This window comes from Arachis hypogaea, chromosome 13 (genome assembly GCF_003086295.3).
Source record: "Arachis hypogaea cultivar Tifrunner chromosome 13, arahy.Tifrunner.gnm2.J5K5, whole genome shotgun sequence".
NCBI classification, from domain to species: Eukaryota; Viridiplantae; Streptophyta; class Magnoliopsida; order Fabales; family Fabaceae; genus Arachis; species Arachis hypogaea.
In genome coordinates, this window is record NC_092048.1 from 104,929,192 (window position 1) to 104,948,798 (window position 19,607).

Consider the following 19,607-nt stretch of genomic DNA (forward strand, 5'->3'; position numbering starts at 1 on the left):
CCAAACTTTAAGTTTGGTGTTTTCTTTTTGATTTTTCAAAAAAAAAAATTTCGAAAATTTATTTTGGTTTTCTGAAAAAATTTTAAGTTTGGTGTTCTTCCTTTGTGTTCTTGTGTTCTTGTGAGTCTTCAAAGTGTTCTTGAGTTTTCCTTGTGTCTTGATCTTAAAATTTTTAAGTTTGGTGTTCCTTAGTGTTTTCCCCCCAAAAATTTTCGAAAACAAGGAGCATTAGATCTAAAAATTTTAAATCTTGTGCTATCTTATTGTTTTTCTCTCTCTTCTTAAAATTTAAAAATATCTTTTCTCTCTATTTTAAAGCATCTTTTTCGAAAATCAATTTTTAAAATTCAGATTTTTTTAAACTTCCTAACCACTTTCTCTCTCCTCAATTTTTCGAAAATCTTCACCCACTTTTATTTATTTTTATTTTATTTTCGAAATAAATTAATAAATAAATAAATAAAAATATTTTCTCTATTTTACATCATCTCCCTTTCTCCATCATGGACCTAAGCGGAAATGAACAGTCCAGGAGGACTCTGGGGTCATATTCTAACCCCTCTACTGCTTCATATGGGAGTAATATCTGCATACCCTCCATTGGAGTCAGTAGCTTTGAGTTGAATCCTCAGCTCATTATCATGGTGCAGCAAAGTTGCCAGTATTCCGGTCTTCCACAGAAAGAACCTACAGAGTTTCTTGCACAATTTTTACAAATTGCTGACACAGTACATGATAAAGAAATAGATCAGGATGTCTACAGACTATTACTGTTTCCATTTGCTGTAAAAGATCAAGCTAAGAGGTGGTTAAATAACCAACCTAAGGCCAGCATAAGGACATGGAAACAGCTGACAGAAAAATTCCTGAATCAATACTTTCCCCCAAAACGGATGACACAACTAAGGCTGGACATCCAAGGCTTTAAACAAGGAGATAATTAATCTCTTTATGATGCCTGGAAGAGATACAGAGAGATGCTAAGAAAATGCCCCTCTGAAATATTTTCAGAGTGGGTTCAGTTAGACATCTTCTACTATGGGCTTGCAGAAGGAGCTCAGATGTCTCAAGATTACTCAGCTGGTGGATCTATCCACATGAGAAAGATAATTGAAGAGGCTCAAGAGCTCATTGATACAGTTGCCAGGAATCAGCATCTGTACCTAAGCAGTGACCCTTCCATGAAAGAAGAGGTTAAAACAGCAACTGCTGAACTCAGTCCTGTGAAACAAGCTGCTGAATTTAATCAGCAATTGGACTTCCTAACAAAGAAATTAGCCGAATTCAAAGATAGACTACAAGAGACAAGGATGGCTAATATACATATGGAAGAACAGTTTAAGCAAACAAAGCAGCAGCTGTCAAGACAAATAACAGAAGAATGCCAAGCAGTTCAATTAAGAAGTGGGAAAACATTAAATACCCCACCTCAAGGCAGCAACAAGCTAAGGAATGAGCAAACCACCCAAAATTCACCTGAGGACAGTAAGAGCCTAGGGAAAAATAATTCTGGCACTAAAACGCCAGAAAATTGGTGGAAGGCTGGCGCTGAACGCCCAGACCATGCCCAAAACTGGCGTTCAACGCCAGAAACAAGGCAAAACTGGCGTTCAACGCCAGAAATGGGCAAGGATCTGGCGTTGAACACCCAAACTGGGCAAGATCTGGCGCTGAACGCCCAAAATGGGCACAATGCTGGCGTTCAGACGCCAGGAATAGACAAGGAGTTGGCGTCTAACGTCACTCCAATTTCTAACTCTGGCACTCAATTGCCAGTGAGGGATCAGACACACACAAATGCTGATAACAAGCCCTCTAAAAAGGCTTCTTCAACCACTTCTGTAGGCAATAAACCTGCAGCAACTACGGTTGAGGAATATAAAGCCAAGATACCTTATCCTCAAAAACTCCGGAAAGAGGAACAGGATAAGCAATTTGCTCGCTTTGCAGATTATCTCAGGACTCTTGAAATAAAGATTCTATTTGCAGAAGCACTCGAGCAAATACCTTCTTATGCCAAGTTCATGAAAGAGATCTTGAGTCATTAAAAGGATTGGAGAGAAACAGAAAGAGTTCTCCTCACTGAAGAATACAGTGCAGTCATTCTGAAGAGCTTTCCTGAAAAGCTTAAAGACCCTGGGAGTTTTCTGATACCATGCATATTAGAAGGTAATTGCACCAAGACAGCCTTATGCGATCTTGGGGCAAGCATCAACTTAATACTTGCATCCACTATCAGAAAGCTTGGCTTAACTGACGAAGTTAAACTGACCCGGATATGTCTCCAACTTGCTGATGGCTCCACTAAATACCCATCAGGCATGATTGAAGACATGATTGTCAGGGTTGGGCCATTCACCTTTCCCACTGACTTTGTTGTGCTGGAAATGAAGGAGCACAAGAGTGCTACTCTCATTCTAGGAAGACCCTTCCTAGCAACTAGACGATCCCTCATTGACGTCCAACAGGGGGAAATAACCCTGAGAGTCAATGATGATGAGTTCAAGTTGAACACTGTCAAAGCCATGCAGCATCCAGACACATCAACAGACTGCATGAAAGTTGATCTTATTGACTCTTTGGTAGAAGAGATCAACATGGCTGATAGTCTCGAATCAGAGTTGGAACATATCTTTAAAGATGTTCAGCCTGATTTGAAGGACTCAAAGGACATGAAAGAGCCTCTGAAATTTCTTCTGGAAGAGGAAAAACCTCCTAAACCCGAGCTCAAGCCATTACCACCATCCTTGAAATATGCATTTCTGGGAGAAGGTGATACTTTTCCAGTGATCATAAGCTCTGCTTTAAATTCACAGGAAGAGGAAGCACTTATTCAAGTGCTAAGGACACACAAGACAACTCTTGGGTGGTCCATAGGTGACCTTAAGGGCATAAGCCCAGCTAGATGCATGCACAAAATCCTATTGGAGGATAATGCCAAACCAGTGGTTCAACCACAGAGGCGGCTAAATCCAGCCATGAAGGAAGTGGTGCAGAAAGAGGTCACCAAATTACTAGAGGCTGGGATTATTTATCCTATTTCTGATAGCCCCTGGGTGAGCCCTATCCAAGTCGTTCCAAAAAAGGGAGGCATGACAGTGATTCATAATGAAAAGAATGAACTGGTTCCTACGAGAACAGTTACAGGGTGACGCATGTGTATTGACTACAGAAGACTCAATACAGCCACCAGAAAGGATCATTTTCCTTTACCATTCATAGACCAGATGCTAGAAAGACTGGCAGGTCATGATTATTACTGTTTTTTGGATGGCTACTCAGGCTATAACCAGATTGCAGTAGATCCCCAGTATCAAGAGAAAACGGCAATCACATGTCCATCTGGAGTGTTTGCTTATAGAAGGATGCCATTTGGGTTGTGTAATGCGCCTGCAACCTTCCAGAGATGCATGCTCTCTATTTTCTCTGATATGGTGGAAAATTTTCTGGAAGTCTTCATGGATGACTTCTCAGTATATGGAGACTCATTCAGCTCCTGTCTTGATCACCTGAAACTTGTTCTGGAAAGATGCCAAGAGACCAACCTAGTTTTAAACTGGGAAAAATGTCACTTCATGGTGACTGAGGGGATTGTCCTTGGGCATAAAATCTCAAACAAGGGAATAGAGGTAGATCAAGCAAAAATAGAGGTAATTGAAAAATTACCACCACCTGCCAATGTTAAGGCAATCAGAAGCTTTCTGGGGCATGCAGGATTCTATAGGAAGTTTATAAAGGATTTTTCAAAAATCGCAAAACCTCTAAGCAATCTGCTAGCTGCTGACACGCCATTTGTGTTTGACACAGAGTGCCTGCAGGCGTTTGAAACGCTGAAAGCTAAGCTGGTCACAACACCAGTCATTTCTGCACCAGACTGGACGTTACCATTTGAGCTAATGTGTGATGCCAGTGATCACGCCATTGGTGCAGTGTTGGGACAGAGGCATGATAAGCTTCTGCATGTCATTTATTACGCCAGTCGCGTTCTAAATGATGCCCAGAAAAATTACACAACCACAGAAAAAGAATTACTTGCAGTGGTTTACGCTATTGACAAGTTCAGATCATACTTAGTAGGATCAAAAGTGATTGTGTATACTGATCATGCTACTCTTAAATATCTACTCACAAAGCAGGATTCAAAACCCAGGCTCATCAGATGGGTGTTGCTTCTGCAAGAGTTTGATATAGAAATAAGAGACAGAAAAGGGACAGAGAACCAAGTGGCTGATCATCTGTCCCGGATAGAGCCAGTAGAAGGGACGCCCCTCCCCTCTCTTGAGATCTCTGAGACTTTTCCGGATGAATATTTATTTGCCATTCAGGAAACACCATGGTTTGCCGATATTACAAACTATAAAGCTACAAGGTTCATACCCAAGGAGTACAACAGGATACAAAAGAAGAAATTAATTACTGATGCAAAGTACTACTTGTAGGATGAACCTTATCTCTTTAAGAGATGTGGAGACGGAATAATCCGTAGGTATGTGCCTAGAGAAGAAGCACAGAGGATCCTGTGGCATTGCCATGGATCTCAATATGGAGGCCATTTCGGAGGTGAGCGAACAGCCACCAAGGTCCTCCAATGTGGCTTCTATTGGCCCACACTCTATAAAGATTCCCGAGAGTTTGTACGTAACTGTGACAATTGCCAAAGAGCTGGTAATCTGCCTCATGGTTACGCCATGCCTCAACAAGGAATCTTGGAAATTGAGTTGTTTGACGTATGGGGAATTGACTTCATGGGACCTTTCCCACCATCATACTCAAACACTTATATTCTGGGGGCAGTTGACTATGTATCAAAATGGGTTGAAGCCATTGCCACACCCACCAATGATACTAAGACAATGCTGAAGTTCCTCCAGAAACATATCTTTAGAAGGTTTGGTGTCCCTAGAGTACTAATCAGTGATGGGGGCACTCACTTCTGCAATAAACAGCTTTACTCTGCCATGGTTCGGTATGGAATTCGCCACAAGGTAGCTACTCCATATCATCCACAAACTAATGGGCAAGCTGAAGTCTCTAACAGAGAATTAAAGAGAATCCTAGAACGAACAGTAAATACCCGTAGAAAGGATTGGGCACGGAGCTTGGATGATACTCTGTGGGCTTACAGAACAGCATTCAAGACCCCTATAGGGACCTCTCCATACCAACTCGTGTATGGTAAGGCATGTCACCTGCCCGTGGAACTGGAACATAAGGCCTACTGGGCAACCAGATTCCTAAACTTTGATGCCAAATTAGCAGGAGAAAAACGATTGCTCCAGCTGAATGAGCTAGAGGTATTCAGATTCACAGCTTTCGAAAATGCCAAGCTTTATAAAGAGAAATAAAAAAAGTGGCATGACAGAAAGTTGTCATCTAGAATCTTTGAACCAGGACAGAAGGTTCTGTTGTTTAACTCTAGACTCAGGCTGTTCCCCGGGAAACTGAAATCCCGGTGGAGGGGACCATACGTGATTACAAGTGTATCACCATATGGTTATGTGGAGCTTCAAGATATTGATTCTGATAAGAAGTTCATTGTCAATGGACAGAGAATCAAGCACTATCTTGAAGGCAACATTGAGCAAGAATGCTCAAGGCTGAAGCTAAATTAAAAGCTCAGCAAAGTCCAGCTAAAGACAATAAAGAAGCGCTTGCTGGGAGGCAACCCAGCCATGGGGCAACAATCCTCTAAGCATTTTGCCCTATTTTTATTTTTATTTTTATTTGTTTATATAAAGTTCACTGACACTAAGGTGAGAAATCATTTACAGAAGACCTCGGCACACAAAATAGAGAAAAAGAGCTTACTGGCAAGAAAACGCTAGTAAAAGTGTATTTTGGGCGTTCAACGCCCAAAATGGGCATCCACTGGGCGTTGAACGCCAGTAATGGTAGCAATCTGGGCGTTCAACGCCAGAAATGGGCACCCACTGGGCGTTGAACGCCAGTAATGGCAGCAGCTTGGCGTTGAACACCCAGGAGAGCAGCAATTGGGCGCTGAACGCCCAAAACAGGCAGTGTTTGGGCGTTCAAACGCCAGGATGGCAGGGAGGAGACAAAACTCATTTTTATTCAAAATTTTTCATTCCAACCTTGATTTTCTTACTTCAATTCATGATTTCTTACATGAACATGTTAAGAACCCTGATTTCTAAATTCCATAATTTCTAAAAACCCTACCACTAAAAATATCAAATGTATTTTAATCCATAAGCACCAGGCATCTTTGCAAATTCAATCCTTTTCAAAATTTTTTTTTTTACAAATCTATCTTTTTCAACTCATCAAGATCTTTTTCAAAACCTCTACTTTATCTTTTTTCAAAAATTAAATCTATCTTTCTCAAAAATCTTTCATATCTTCTCAATTTTAAACTATATCTTCTATCTTATTTTTTCCAAATAAATCTTTTTATCATATCTTTATCTTTTTTTTTTTCGAAAACCCACCCTCCCCCCCTTATAAATTTGAGTTCGGCCTCCCTCCTCTCCTATCAACAATTGCACCTAGCTCTCCTTCTATCCCTCTCCTTTCTTTTCTTTTGCTTGAGGACAAGCAAACCTCTAAGTTTGGTGTGTTTATCCGCGATCACTAAGATCATGACCCCCAAAGGAAAACAACCCACTCCAAGAGGCAAGAAAGAGAGCATTCCAAAACCACTTTGGAATCAAGGGAAGTTCTTATCTAAAGAACATTCGGACCATTATAACAAAATAATGGGTCTGAGATCAGTGATCCCGGAAGTTAGATTCGATCTGAAAGAAGATGAATATCCGGAGATCCAGGAGCAAATTCGAATCAGGAACTGGGAAGTCCTAGCTAATCCTGAAACGAAGGTGGGAAGGAATATGATCCAGGAGTTCTATGCTAATATGTGGCAGACTGACAAGCAAAAACTATCTGGAACTGCCTTCTATGAATATCGGACCATGGTCAGAGGAAAGATTGTTCATACCACCCCTGACAAGATCAGAGAGATCTTAAAGCTACCTCAGCTGAAAGATGATCCAGATTCCTTCAACAGGAGAATGATGAGAACAGACAAGGGCCTGGATAAGATTCTAGAGGACATATGTATCCCTGAAGCCAGATGGACCACCAACACAAAGGGTGTCCCAAATCAACTCAAGAGAGAAGATCTCAAACCAGTCGCCAGAGGATGGCTGGACTTCATTGGGCATTCTCTGTTGCCTACCAGCAACCGTTCTGAAGTCACAGTTAAAAGAGCAGTGATGATCCATTGCATCATGATGGGAAAAGAAGTGGAAGTTCATCAGCTGATCTCAACTGAACTCTACAAAATTGCTAATAAAAATTCTAAAGAAGCCAGGTTGGCTTACCCAAGTGTGATATCGCTGCTCTGCAAGGATGCTGGAGTAAGGATGGGAATAACTGAGTACATCTCAGTTGAGAAGCCAATCACCAAAGCATCAATGGAAAAACAACAAGCGCAGGAGGATCCCACCAAGAAGAAAACGCAGGAATTCCTTCCAGAAATCCCTCAATCTGAATATTGGGAGTATCTTGAGACGTCCATCACCAAGATACGGGAAGCTATAGAGCAAATAATAAAAGAACAGAAGGAACACAGTCAAATTCTTACCTATATGTTTAAAGAACAAGAGGAGCAAGGGCGTGACTTAAAGGACTTGAAGCGCCAGAAGTTATCTCTTGCAGGACCGAGCACCCCAAGGATCAGAGGAACCCCTGTTCCCCCAGAATAAAGGTTGTTAAATTCCAATTTCTGCTTTAAATCTGTGATAGTGTCATTAGAAAAGTTCACCTTAGGAGTCATATAGTAGTAATTAGTATCTATTTTGATCTTATCTCCAATTAAGCTATAGTTTATTTTTCTCATCATTAGCAAACATGAATAAAATAGTAGATCTTTTGAATAAGAGGAAATAAAATTTCGAGTTTTAATAAGAGAAATTCTAATTAGTTACATGTGGTGGCAATACTTTCTGTCTTCTGAATGAATGCTTGAACAGTGCATATGTCTTTTGAATTTGTTGCTTACGACTGTTAAATATGTTGGCTCTTGAAAGAATGATGAACATGAGACATGTTATTGATAATCTGAAAAATCATAAAAATGATTCTTGAAGCAAGAAAAAGTAGCACAAAAAAAAAAGCCAATAGCCCTTAAAAAACCAAAAGGCAAGGGTAATAAAAAGGATCCCAAGGCTTTGAGCATCAGTGGATAGGAGGGCCTAAGGGAATAAAATCCTGGCCTAAGCGGCTAAACCAAGCTGTCCCTAACCATGTGCTTGTGGCGTGAAGGTGTCAAGTGAAAACTTGAGACTGAGCGGTTAAAGTCAAGGTCCAAAGCAGAAAGAAGAGTGTGCTTAAGAACTCTGGACACCTTTAATTGGGGACTTTAGCAAAGCTGAGTCACAATCCAAAGGGTTCACCCAATTATGTGTCTGTGGCATTTATGTATCCAGGGGTAATACTGGAAAACAAAGTGCTTAGGGCCACGGCCAAGACTCATGAAATAGCTGTGTTCAAGAATCATCATACTGAAATAGGAGAATCAATAACATTATCTTAATTCTAAGTTCTTATAGATGCCAATCACTCTGAGCTTCAATGGATAAAGTGAGATGCCAAAACTGTTCGGAAGCAAAAAGCTGCTAGTCCCGCTCAACTAATTAGAATCTGAGCTTCACTCAAAAACTCTGAGATATTATTACTTCTCAACCCATTAGTCTTCTATTTTATTTGTCTAGTTGCTTGAGGACAAGCAACAGTTTAAGTTTGGTGTTGTGATGAGCGGATATTTTATACGCTTTTTGGGGTTAATTTCATATAATTTTTAGTATGTTTTAGTTAGTTTTTAGTTTATTTTCATTAGTTTTTAGAAAAAATTAATATTTCTGGACTTTACTATGAGTTGTGTGTTTTTCTGTAATTTCAGGTATTTTTCTGGCTGAAATTGAAGGAGCTGAGCAAAAATCTGATTCAAGCTGAAAAAGGACTGATGATGCTGTTGGATTCTGACCTCCCTGCACTCAAAGTGGATTTTCTGGAGCTACAGAACTCGAAATGGCGTGCTTCCAATTGCGTTGGAAAGTAGACATCTAGGGCTTTCCAGAAATATATAATAGTCCATACTTTGCTCAAGTATAGACGACGTAAACTGGCGTTCAACGCCAGTTCTCTGCCCAATTCTGGCGTTCAGCGCCAGAAAAGGATTAAAAGTTGGAGTTCAACGCCAGAAATGAATCCAAACCTGGCGTTGAACGCCCAAAATGGCCTTATGCACGTGAATTGCTTAAGTCTCAGCCCCAGCACACACCAAGTGGGCCCCAGAAGTGGATCTCTGCACCATCCGTCATAGTCTACTCACTTTTTGTAAACCTAGGCTACTAGTTTAGTATTTAAACAACTTTTAGAGACTTATTTTGTATCTCATAACATTTTTTAGATCTGAACTTTGTACTCTTTGATGGCATGAGTCTCTAACCTCCATTGTTGGGGGTGAGGAGCTCTGCTGTGTCTCGATGAATTAATGCAAGTATTTCTGTTTTCCATTCAAACACGCTTGTTCCTACCTAAGATGTTCATTCGCGATTAACTGTGATGAAGGTGATGATCCGTGACACTCATCACCTTTCTCAACCCATGAACGTGTGCCTGACAACCACCTCCGTTCTATATCCGATTGAATGAGTATCTCTTAGATCTCTTAATTAGAATCTTCGTGGTATAAGCTAGAACTGATGGCAGCATTCATGAGAATCCGGAAAGTCTAAACCTTGTCTGTGGTATTCCGAGTAGGATTCAATGATCGAATAACTGTGACGATCTTCAAACTCGCGAGTGCTGGGCGTTAGTGACAGACGCAAAAGGATGAAGAATTCTATTCCAGTATGATCGAGAACCGACAGATGATTAGCCGTGCTGTGACAGAGCATGTGAGCATATTCTTCACTGAGATGATGGGATGTAGCCATTGACGACGGTGATCCCCTACATACAGCTTGCCATGGGAGGACGTGCATGCGTGAATCAGAAGACAGAGGAAAGCAGAGATTCAGAAGACAAAGCATCTCCAAAACTCTAACATATTCTCCATTACCGCATAACAAGTAACCTTTAATTTATGCTCTCTTGGTTATTTGTGATTCAACTGATAAACATAACTGACTTCCTGACTAAGATTTACAAGATAACCATAGATTGCTTCAAACCAACAATCTCCGTGGGATTCGACCCTTACTCACGTAAGGTATTACTTGGACGACCCAGTGCACTTGCTGGTAAGTGGTACCAGTTGTGAAAAGTGTGATTCACAATTCATGCACCAGTTAGTTAACCCAAGTTGCCGGGTGATGAAGCATCCCTTTAGAACCTAGTTGTCCAAACTTATCTTTGTACAAGAACATCACAGGCATATATCGAAATCTCAAGCCATTGGTGCCCAGCCTTGTTTATTTCTTTTTTTTTGTTTCTTTCTCTTGCATTTTCTTTCTTTTGTTATGGACCTCTTTCATTTGTCAAGTCTCATGGAATGTAACTCAAGTTCATATCTCAAAGTTATGCCACACTTTAGCCTTATTCATAAATCAACTACTGAACTAGCACATACCACCACATAACTTTATTCTGTCTCATATCAAGCCAGACCTTTACTCTTTCTTCTGTTTTATAATAATTTTTCTTTTATTCAAGCAAAAGGGACAAAGCATACATTCAAGCAGGATGAAAATGAAATAAACACTTAGATTAGCACACTTAATTGACAATTAAAAAGACAGTAAACAAACAAATTGTAGACAAGTTAAACTGATCAACAAGGGTACACTTAGACTTCCAACTAAAGTACTTCAAATCAGAGGAAATTAAGTAACAATACAACCTCTTAGTGATGTCCTTTAATTTTTCCTTTGTCCTTGTCATCCATAACTTGTGTATCCTTCTTTGTGTCTTTGGATGATGCATAGTTTTTCCAAGAGATTGATTGAATTCCTGCAAGGTTATTGGAAGTTGCTTGTTCCCCAAGCACTTGAAAGATGATTAGTATGTATGAATGGTTGTAGGCTTTTGAACTTATTTTGGTGTCTGAACACCAAACTTAGTTCCTTGCCACTGTCTGTTATGCATCCGATTAATCATATACATGAAACCTTGTAATTTTATTAAAGAAAACAAACTATAAACTAGAAAGCAAACAATGGTTAAGTAGTTTTCCTGATTGTTTGGAGCCAGTGACCATTTATGCAGAGGGTTGGAATGTGTTTTTAATGAATTTTTTTTTGGTGGAACACCAAACTTAGCATCCTACATTCACCCTTGAATTACTTTGGTGTGTAACACCAAATTTAGCTCCTTGCAATACAAATAAACCTACTTAACTTTCTTATTGAAATAGTAAAGGAAAAGAGAGTTACCTCTGGTTGGGTTGCCTCCCAACAAGCACTCGTTTAGTGTCATTAGCTTGACATCTTGTCCTTTGATCATGGAGGCTGAAAATCATAGTACCTTAGCTTTTCTCCTCTTACTGTGAACTTCCTTCCGATCTCCTCTTTGATGATCTCTAGGTGTTCAAGTGAAAGGATCCGGTTCACAGTATAGTGCTCGGACAATTGTGAAGACACCTTCATTGGTTGGGTGTTTAACACCACTTTATCCCCTGGTGAGAAGCCTTTAGTGGAGATCTTCTTGTTTCTCCACCCTCTTGGCCTCTTCTTCTTTTCTTTCTCAGAAGACAATTCATGCCTTGGTGGTTCTTTATCTGGAGGCTTCTTTTTGGGGATCTCATCTGGGAGTTTTGGATCTAGTTCCTCCTTGACTTCTTTAGTCTGTTGCACCATTTCTACTTCTTTCAAGCATGGGTTTAGAAGCCTTGGAGTTAACTCCTTTAAGCTATGATCTCTGGCCTTATCCTTCATGCATTCTTCTTCTTGAGTGGGTTTATGTAGGGTCTTGAAGACATGAAATGCTAGGTGCTCATCATGCACTCTTAGCAACAATTTCCCTTTTTTAACATCTATCAATGCTCTGTCCGTAGCTAAGAAAGGCCTCCCTAGGATGATGGAAGTGTTAAGATCCTCTTCCATATCTAGGATGACAAAGTCAACTGGGAAAAAGAATTTTCTCACTTTTACTAGCACATTCTCCACAACTCCCAGTGCTTATTTAATGGATTTGTCAGCCATTTGGAGAGCTATTCGAGTGGATTTCAACTCCAGAATTTGAAGTTTTCTCATGAGAGATAGAGGCATCAAGTTTATGCTTGCACCAAGGTCAAAGAATGATTTCTCAATAGTTATGTTTCCTATGGTGAAGGGTATATAGAAACGTCCGGGATCATCCTTCTTCTCTGGTAAACCTCTTTGGAGAATAGCACTACATTCCATTGTCATCTCAACAATTTGTCCTTCTTTCAAGGATCTTTTCTTTATTAGCACTTCTTTCATAAATTTGACATATAATGGCATATGTTCAAGTACTTCTAAGAAAGGGATATTGATGCTGAGTGTCTTGAATATGTCCAGGAACTTTGAATATTGCTTATCCTTGTTCTCTTTCTTGAACCTTTGGGGGTATGGAAGTTTGGGGACATATGGCTTCACCCCTTCCTTTTTCTCTTGTAGCTGTGGTTCAAGGATGTTCTTGTCTCCCTTTGAGCTTTGTGCATTCTTGGTTTTATGATCCTCTTCACTTCTCTCCTCTGTCTCTTCTTGTGGAACTTCTCTATTGTGTTCTTCCTGAATGATTTCTTCTTTTTCCATAGTCTTCCCACTTTCCACTGTGATTATTTTGTTACTCTTCCCATTTTGTAGCTTTTCCTTTGTCTCTTGGGTCATCTTCAGTGGCACAAGGGAAGGCTTTTGCTTGCTTATCACCTATCTCTGTGATTTGTTTAGCCATTTATTCCATTTGTCTCTCAAGATTTCTAATTGAAGCTTCTTGGTTTTTGCTTGTTATGGCTTGATCTTGTCTGGCCATCTCTTGAGTTTTTATGAGTTTTTCCATTAACATTTCTAAGTTGGAGATTCTTTGAGATTCTGGATTTGGCTGTGTGGGTGGTGATGGTTGTTGGTGGAGGTTATTTTGGGGAGATTATGAACTGTGATGGGGTTAGAGGTGTGTGTTTTGTGGTTGTGTGTAATGGTTATTGTTAGTAGGGGGTTGGTTGTGCTTGTTTGTGTTGCTGAAGCTGTTAGAGTTGAAATCCCTTTTATTCTGGTGCTCACCGCACCTCAAGTTAGAATGAGTCTTCCAGGATGGATTGTATGCATCACCATGGAAGTTATGTTGGAATGAACTTGAGGTGTTATTCATATATTGCACCTGCTCAGGGCCTTGTTGCTCATAATTGAATGTCCCAGAACCTTCTTCAGCTTGATTCCATCCATGTGAGATTTGAGATTGGCTTTGTGTATTCACTGCAGCAAGTTGCAGTCCATCAATTCTCTTGGCCATTATCTCCATTTGTTGCTGAAGTTGTTGATGCATCTGCTTGTTTTGTGCCAAGATAGTGTCTACACCTTCAGGCTCTAACACACCCTTCCTTGGAGCTGATTGGCGTTGCCTTTGATGAGCATAAAAGTATTGATTGTTGGTCACAATGTTTATGAGATTCTGAGCCTCTTCAGCTGTCTTCATTAGCTGTAGTGAACCTCCTGCAGAGTAATACAGTAATTCTTGAGCTTTTAGAGTCAAGCCCTCATAAAAATTTTGAAGTCTGTCCCATTCACTAAACATTTCAGGTGGACATTTCCTGATTAAGGCCTTGTATCTCTCTCATGCCTCATACAGTGATTCTCCATCCATTTAGGTGAAGGTTTGTACCTCTGTTTTTAGCTTGATGATCCTCTGAGGTGGGTAAAATTTGGCTAGGAATTTGCTCAATAAATCATCCCAATTATTGATGCTCCCCCTGGAAAAAGCATTCAGCCATTGGGCAGCATTGCCTCTCAAGGAAAATGTGAATAGAAGTAATTTGTAGATATCAGGATGTACCCCATTTGTCTTGACAGTTTCACAAATCCTCAAAAAAACAGATAAATGTTGGTTGGGATCTTCAAGAGGGCCACCTCCATAAGCACAATGTTCTGCAACAATGTGATTAGTTGAGGCTTCAACTCAAAGTCATTTGCATGAATATTTGGGGTGAGGATGCTGCTCCCATAGTGTCTAGGATTGGGGATAGTGTAGGAGGCCAACACCCTTCTTGCAGGTTGGGCATTTTTGGTCACTCCTTCTTCCTGCACCTCAACCTCCATGACTTGCACAATCACAAACAAACCAATTGAAAACTGGACATTCTAGTGCTAGAATGTGGTTAGAGGGTTAGGGGACACAATGTGTCAAACAGTTAGTATGCTTAAAATAAAAACAAACAAAAATTCCTTAATCTAGATTATCACCTACTTAATCATTGTCGATCTAAATCAATCCTCGGCAACGGCGCCAAAAACTTGATGACAAAAAAATTGGATTTCGCAAAAACTCACTGACAAGTGTACCAGGTCACATCAAGTAGTAAAACTCACAAGAGTGAGGTCGATCCCATAGGGATTGATGGATCAAGCAACTTTAGTTGGGTGATAAATTTAATTAAGCAGACAGTTGATGATTTAAGTGAATTTTGATTGACAAAATATAAATTGCAAGAAAGCTAGAAGGCAGAATGTAAATTGACAGAAAGAAAAATGGCAGAAAGCTTTAAATGGCTGAAACTTAAAGTGCAAGAAAGTAAAAGAGCTGAAACATAAATTGCAAAAAAGGTAAATAGCTGAATCTTAAAGTGTAAGGAATTTAAATTGCAGAATTTAAATTACCAGGAAACTTAAATTGCGTGAATAATAAAGGGATTTGGGTGCTGGAAATCAACACAAAATGTAAATTACATTAAATCAGAAAGCTCTAAGGTGAAGAAATTCAAAGAAAGTGATTCATCAGGGTTTGGAGGTACTGTAATCCTTCCTGAATCAAATTGGACTTAACTTCTTTCTCAATCATATGAGTAGATCTATGGCGGATTGAAATTGATTGGATCCCAATTCCTTGGCAATCCAATCTCTCTAATCACAATCAATTTTGCCAATTTCTTGATCTAATTGTCATGAGAAGAGTTAGAGCACATTCTCTTATCCACAAGCCACACTAACTCTCAGGATCTCAATTCCTCCCTAATAGTAATGATCAAGAGAGTAGTGAAGGATAGAGCTCCAATTCTAATGCAAGTGATTTCCCTTTCGAGGCTCACACAAGCATTCAATGAATCAAACCTCCTTTCGGAGTGAGTAATTCAAAATCAAAATAGAAGATGTCCTATAGCTACCCAAGCAGATTGAGAAGAAGAAGAATTTCATTGATTCATTGGAATTACAATAGAGCTCCTCCCCCTAATGAATTTTGGGTTTAGTTCATCATTGCTTTAATACAAAACAGAAATGAAAAAATGCAACATAGAAAATGCAAGGTCTGCAGGATTCCCCAATTGGGGTCTCTGCCTCACTGGCCTTCCCGATCTGCCAGCCAGCCTGCCTCTCTACAAATCAAATTCTCCTCTATCTATACACTTTCCAATTCAGTTTTCTTGTACTTGGATTGTGCTTGTCTGGCCTTTGATGAGGTAAGTCAGAATGGGTCTTCAGCTGGTAAGGTGGTGATGCTTCCCAGGAGAATGTAGCGCTTTCAAAGAGAACGGAGCAATCATACACTGACGCGTACGCGTCTCCCACGCGTGCGCGTCATTCTTCATTTTTGCACAATCGACGCGTACGCGTCACATACGTGTACGCGTCATTGCCATCTTCAGCCTCTATCATGCTTGCACGCACCATTCACGCGTGCGCGTCCTTGATAGCGTTCGTTTAATGAGCATTACGTTCGCGCCATGAACGCTCCCCACGCGTGCTCGTCCTTTGCGCGTGCGTGTGGATGGCAAAATGTTGATTCCAAGCTTCTTCGCCACCCACGCGATTGCGTGCCTCATCCCAGATGCTCCATCGACGCGTGCGCGTCATGTACGCGTGGCGTCGGTTGCAAAAATTCAATTCCAAATTTAAATTTGCTCGAAAACGCTCACTCAGATAATGTAGTGCTCTCTTTGCAAATGAGCGCCAATTACATCCATGCGTACGCATCATGCACGCGTACGCGTGGGTCTTCAAAAATCATTGCCCGACGCGTAAGCGTCCTGTACGCGTGCGCGTCGATAGAGAGTGTGGCGTTCTCTATTTGAGCACAACGTTACTCTGCACTGCCTCTTTTTCTCTTCATTTTTCCACCTGAAATCAACCAAACATGCAATCAAAGTTTCACCAAAATCAAAACATTTTGCGTCATTTATAATAATCATATAATTATTGCATAAATATCATGATAATGCATAAAATTAATAATGTTTGATTGAATCAAGATAATCATGAAATTCTTATTCAAACACTTACTTATTGCCTAAGAAATTCATGAAAACTAAGTAAAAATGACTAAAAAAATCTTGTGAAACTAGCCTAAGATGACTTGTCATCAGCAGGCTTAAACCGGTTCGACTGGTTCGGCTGCCGATTCTCGGTCTTTCGCAGAAAACACATTTTCTGACTTAGAAAAATTCATTGAAACCAAATTTCACCTTTTTATTTTCAAATTAAAACTTCTAAATTTTGAGTCTATCTCGTGCATTTAAATTATTATTTTTATAAAAACAGTTTTACCTGAAAAACCGCAGTTCTTACATTCTCCCCTCCTAATAAAATTTTCGCCCTTGAAAATTCGAATTTCTCGATATGTCCCATCAAAGCGTTCTACCATGTCGATGTTCCCTCTCGTCTTCCGCTCCGTCACTCTGATTATCGTCATTAAGCAGCCAAAATTTTTCCTTATATCAAATACCGATATTTGTAACATTTTTCCACAACCTTTAAAACGGTTTATTCTAAATGAGTTCATTGTTAAATCTTTTTCAAAGGAGTCAAAAATCTTTTCTCCGTAAGTCAAATACTTGAAATCACATTTTCTTTAAACAAACTTTTCAATTTTGGATCCCTTTTGACAATATAAATTAGAAACCAAGTTCACAAATTGATAAAATCACAAAACTCACTTTTCTTTTTAAACAATATCCTTCAAACCAAGAATTTTCGACGTAGTTTCAAAACCAAAGCATTTAAACCAAAAGTTTCAAAGCAATTTTCAAAAATCATTTTAAACTTTAAAACTTTTTCAACAAGATTGAAGACCATACCAGTTAGAAACTGAAAATCAAAGTTAAAAACCGCAAAAGCATCCGTCGTTACTTCCGTTGCCACTAATGCTGAGCCGCACCCATCAACCGATATGCCACAAACTCCACGAACTGGTCCTCTTGAACATGTTGAGCTCGAAACACCTTAACTAGGCTAGTCATCCTCACTATCCCTCCGTGAACGTGATCGACCTCATCTGTGAGTTGTCATTCGAGTTTCTTTTACCACACCAAACAATCGATATCAAGGTGATCAGTCTCAATATCTCAAGCTCAGTGCTTCGATTATCCCCAAAGGCACTCACAAACAAGCATGCTATGATATATCAAGTAGATAACCTAAATAGCATGAAAGAAAAATGACCCAGAGTATGCAATGAAGCACAATCGGTCCATCCCTCAGGCTCACGAGGACGAACCGCTCTGATACCACTAAATGTAACACCCCAAGTAACCTAAGCCTTACCTCTAGCCATAAAGCAATGGTTAATCAGAGGTTACGACAGTCCTAAGGCTTATACATATTTATATATAGAAGGGAATAATATATTCTAGAAGCCTGATGAAGGATTAAGCTCAAAGACAGAATTATAAAAGCGTGAAACGTTGACACGAAGCTAACGCATAAGATACAAGGTATAGGTATAAGAGAATGAAGGTTGTGGTAGGCTTAGAGAAGGGGAGGTTGAATCTATGCATTCCTTTTAGTTGTAGTTATGACTCTTTTAAACAAACTTTCAATTCTGATTCTGTTTGTACTCAGCAGCAAAAATTTATGAGACAATTTATTTTTGTCTCATGAATATCAGAAAACAGAACATAGCAGAGAAGAGAGAAGCTAACACCATCATGTATCCTGGTTCAATTTACTTATGCTATGCAAACTACATCCAGTCTCCTCCACAACTATGGAAGAATTTTCACTATAGTTAACAGTATTACATACACCAATTTCACAGGATTGACCCAATCCTTTCACACTCAAGTTCTAACCTAACTTGATATTGGCTATGCTAATACCTAACTATTCACTCTTAGTGCTAACCCAACTAAGAAAGGGATACCTCACAGGTACAAGATACAAGACATAGACATACCTAAAGAAATAAGAAAATAACTCTAGGCTTTTCTCTCAAGTGTATCACTCAGTCTTTTTCACTCATGGCTTTTACTTGAGCTTTCTCACAATTCCTTTTCTCACAAGAAATTACAGAAAGATAAACATTGAAAAGTACATCACAATCTGTAAAACATTAAGGAGATTGACTTCATCAACAGCCTCTTAGCTATGTGCAAAACCAGATTTGCAAACTTTAGTTACAGTTCTTCAGTATTGGCCGAATGCTTCTTTGAAAGAAAGCATTATTCAAGTAGAGGAATTTCTTTTCAGAACACAACTCTCAAACTTTGGTTTTCTCTCCTTGGTTTCTGAATGAACAGCAAACCTCTTTTATCTCCTTGCATGTTGCTGGGTTCTTCTTTCAAGGTCAACACCTTGAGCCTTGAGCTTCACCAACCCACAGATTCACTTTTTTCCCATTAAACCTTAGAGTAGAAACTTTGCTTCTGACTTATTCATCTTGACCGAAAGCCATAAAGCAGTAATCACAAGAGTCTTCCAATGGTTAACTTGATCTGAGCCCTTGAAAACCAACTTGGTCTCCAAGACATGTTTGAGACCATGGATTCACATAAGAGATGAACAGAAATCCTCTTTTCCATATAGCTCAAAATGGAAATACAGAGAGTTGAAGATGAAGAGAAGAAAGTGTGTTGCAAGTAAGAGGAAATGGGTTACCTTTAACCTAAGCTGGATTTAGTTTGATCTTTTTCATTTGACCTCTGCCTTTCTTGCCTAACCTTCTCTTTCTTTCCTCTTATTTCATAACTAGCTTAAGAACTAAGCACTTTTTCTTGCTTTTGTGATTTGACTGAGACAGAGAAGTGTACGTTACTTTTGGTTAAAGCACATGGAAAGAGTTTGAACCAAGTGAAGTACCAGGGCTTGGATCGGATCACTTCCTTTTTGCCCGTTTTGATTTTTCTAGCCTTGTTTCCTTATGGGCTTCATTTTTGTCATTAACCCATTAGCCTTGTTTTATTTTTCATTCTATTTGGGCTATAATTCAAATTTAGGCCTGCAACAATTTATAAATAATTAGTAATATGCAATTAAATTAATCAACACTAATTATTTATTTTGCCCAAAAATAATGTTTGTCATCACTAATTAATTTAGTTAATTTCTTAACTCAACAATCTCCCCCTTGATGACAAACATATTTAAACAAAAATCAAAAGAGTTGAAATTTGGTAAAGTTGGAAAACTTCCCTTTGATTGATGTTTCTTGCTTTAGTGTTGCTCCCCCTTTCTTTTTCAAGAGTAGCTCCCCCTTGATTT